The sequence below is a fragment of the Rattus norvegicus genome, chromosome 3, assembly GCF_036323735.1.
Source record: "Rattus norvegicus strain BN/NHsdMcwi chromosome 3, GRCr8, whole genome shotgun sequence".
NCBI lineage: Eukaryota > Metazoa > Chordata > Mammalia > Rodentia > Muridae > Rattus > Rattus norvegicus.
The window spans coordinates 159,043,806-159,047,684 of NC_086021.1; the positions used below are offsets into that span (position 1 = coordinate 159,043,806).

Genomic DNA, 3,879 nt, shown 5'->3' on the forward strand with positions numbered 1-3,879 from the left:
AAGATAACCACACAAACATATTTCCACCCCTAACAACAAAAATAACAGGAAGCACTATCATTGATCCCTAATATCTTTCAACATCAATGCACGCAATTCCTCAATAAAAAGACTTAGACTAACACACTGGATATGAAAACAGGCCCAGCATTTTGCTGCATACAGGAAATGTACCTCAGTAAAAAACAAAACAAAACAAAAACAAAACAAAACAAAACAAAACAAAACAAGGCGCAGCTCTCCAGCTCAGGCCGGGAGGCCCAGATGGAGGATCCCCGGACTGGGGCCCCCCTGGATGATGGCGGGGGGCTGGACAGGTAGTAAGGAAGGCAGTGAGGAGGGCACCGGAGGCAGTGAGGGTGTTGGAGGTGATGGGAGCCCCCATGAAGAAGGTGTGTGGAGCCCTGACATCGAGCAGAGTTTTCAGGAGGCCCTGACAATCTACCCTCCCTGTGGCCGTCGCAAGATCATCTTGTCAGATGAGGGCAAGATGTATGACTGGAACGAACCCATTGCCCATTACAACAAGCTGAGGAAGGGAAGACCAGAACTCAAAAGCAGGTCTCTAGTCACATCCAGGTTTTGGCTCGAAGGAAATCGAGAGAAATTCAGTCCAAGCTGAAGGACCAAGTCTCCAAGGACAAGGCCTTCCAGACGATGGCCACCATGTCTTCGGCACAACTCATCTCTGCACCTTCCCTCCAGGCCAAGCTGGGTCCTTCTAGCCCTCAGGCCACCGAGCTTTTCCAGTTCTGGTCAGGGAGCTCTGGGCCAACATGGAATGTTCCAGACATGAAGCCCTTCTCACAAGCACCATTCTCCATGTCACTGACGCCCCCAGCCACTGACCTACCAAGGTACAAGCCGCCCCCAGCCCTCTCACTCCTGCCCCCACCTGCTCCTCTCCCCCAGTCTGGCAGGTTCCGGCCCTGGGCACTGTGCACCTGCAGCTGGTAGAGTTCTCAGCGTTTGTGGAGCCACCAGATGCAGTTGACTCGTTCCAGAGTCATCTGTTTGTCCACATCAGTCAGCAGTGCCCCAGCCCTGGAGCCCCACCTCTGGAGAGTGTGGACGTGCGGCAGATCTATGACAAATTCCCTGAGAAAAAGGGCGGTCTCCCGGAGCTGTATGACCGGGGGCCACCACATGCATTTTTCCTGGTCAAGCTCTGGGCAGACCTGAACTGGGACCCCAAGTGCCGAGGAGGCAGGGAGCAGTGGAGGCGCTGGTGGCTTCTATGGAGTGAGCAGTCAGTAGGAGAGCCAGGAGCTCATGACACTTACCTGCTCCTCCAAGGTCTGCTCCTTTGGCAAGCAAGTGGTGGAGAAGGTGGAGACTGAGCGGGCCTAGCTGGAGGGCAGGTGCTTTGTGTACCGCCTGCTGCGCTCTCCCATGTGTAAATACCTGGTTAACTTCCTGCACAAGCTCCATCTGCTGCCTGAACGCTACATGATGAACAGTGTCCTGGAGAACTTCACTGTCCTCCAGGTCGTGACAAACAGGGACACTCCGGAACTACTGCTGTGTACTGCCTACGTCTTTGAAGTCTCCACCAGAACTCAGCACCACATCTACCACCTGGTCAGAGAGTGATGGGGCCCCATTGCAGCTGTTTATCCCAATACCCCCTTCCTAGGAAGGGCCCTTCTGCTCTCCCTGTAAGAGAGATTTGGAGAGGGGCCCATGATTTTTAAAAAGGCCTCATCTCAGAAGCAGTGGGGGCTGGCTCCTATTAGAAAGGCACCCGAAGCTTGGCAGTGAAGTGAGCTGGGTTTGAGTTTAGATCCCCGAGGACCTCACAGAGAACCTTTGACAGGACACACCACTCCTGAGCATCAGGGATTGAGGATAGGAGTGCGTGTGCACAGGTTCACGGCCTCTCCGCTTTACAGGGGCCCCTCTGCTATGTGGGGCCTGTTAATCATTGCCTTATACCCTTCCTGTTTTCCAGTGGTCTCATGTCTGCCTCTCCCCCACACCCTTTTTCTGGGATCTGTAACGTCACAAACCAAAGATAATGTTTTCCCAGCTTGGGGTAGAATGAAGTAGGACCTGAAAAATTGTTTTAATATAAGGAGATATTTACACACAGTGTAAGGGATGTAATCTTATCTCAGCTAGGCAGTGGGGTGGGACTTCTTAATCACTCCCCACCCCATTCAAGTGAGCAGAGGACCACCCTGCCACCTTCCTTCTTCCTTTCCCCAAGAGTGATGGTTTATGTTTGAAGGAGAATAAAACTATTTTTACAAAAAAAAAAAAAATCCCAGACACTACATCAGAGTAAAAGGCTGGAAAATTTTTGCAAGCGAATGGTCCCAAGAAGAAAGCTGGAGTAGTAATTCTAATATCTAATAAAATTGACTTCCAACCAAACACTATCAAAAAAGATGAGGATGAACACTTCACACTCAAAGGAAAAGTCTACCAAGATGAACTCTTAATTCTGATCATCTATGCCCCAAATGCAAGGACACCCACATTTGTAAAAGAAATGTTACTAAAGCATGCACTGACCCTCACAAAATAATAATGGAATGTTTCAACAACCCACTCTCTCCAAAGGACAGATCAGGGAAACAGAAACTAAACAGAGACACAGTGAAACTCACAGAAGTTATGAACCAAATGGATTATGAGATATCTAAAGAACATTTCAATCTAAAACAAAAGAATGTACCTTCTTCACAGCCCCTCATGGTACCTTCTCCAAAACTGATAATATAATCAGTCACAAAACAAACCTCAACAAATACAAGAAGATGGAAACAATCCCATGAATCTTATCAGATCATCATGAACTAAGGCTGGTCTTCATTAAGAACAAAAATAAAAAAAAAAAAACCCACATACGCATAGAAGCTGAATGGCAACACTCAATTCAATGATAAATTGGTCAAGAAAGAAATTAAAGACTTTTTAGAATTTAATGAAAATGAAGGCACAACATACCCAAACTTATGGGCACAATGAAAGCAGTGCTAAGAGGGAAACTCATAGCTCTGAGTGCCTCCAAAAAGAAACTGGAGAGAGCATATTCTAGCAGCTTGACAGCACACCTAAAAGCTCTAAAACAAAAAGAAGCAAATACACCCAAAAGGAGTGGATGGCAGGAAATAATCAAACTCAGGACTGAGATCATGTAACAAGGAAACATGCTGCACTTTGTTCATAGCAGCCTTGTTTACAATAGCCATGAGCTGAAAAGAAATCAGGTGTTCCTTCAACAGAGGAATGGATACAGATAATGTGGTATATCTACACAATGGAATACTACTCAGCGGGGTTGGGGATTTAGCTCAGTGGTAGAGCGCTTGCCTAGAAAGCACAAGGCCCTGGGTTCGGTCCCCAGCTCTGAAAAAAAAAAAAAAAAAGAAAAAAGAAAAAGGAATACTACTCAGCTAGTAAAAACAATGAGTACATGAAATTCAAAAGAACACACATGGTATGCATTCACTGATAAGTGGATATTAACCCAAAGGCTCGGAATAACTAAGAAAAAATTCACAAATCTTATGAAGTTCAAGAAGGAAGACCAAAATGTGGAAGCTTCATTCCTTCTTAGAAGGCAGAACAAAATACTCATAGGAGGAAATACAGGAACAAAGAGTGGAGCAGGGACCGAAGAAAAGGTCATCCAGAGACTGCCCCACCTGGGGATCCACCCCATATATAGCCACCAAACCCAGTCACTATTGCTGATACCAAGAAGTGCTTGCTGGGGCTGGAGAGATGGCTCAGTGCTTAAGAACACTGAAGGCCCTTCCAGAGGTATTGCGTTCAGGTCCCAGCAACCACATGATGGTTCACAAACATCTTTAATGGGTATCTGATGCCTTCTTCTGGTGTGTCTGAAGGCAGCAACGGTGAACTCACATA

The 3,879-nt window shown here is 46.9% G+C and overlaps 1 pseudogene; it reads left to right on the plus strand.

Annotated features, from left to right (window-relative positions):
* Positions 1-264: 264 nt before the first annotated feature.
* On the plus strand, positions 265-1,780 carry Tead2-ps1 (TEA domain transcription factor 2, pseudogene 1; annotated as a pseudogene).
* Positions 1,781-3,879: the final 2,099 nt, after the last annotated feature.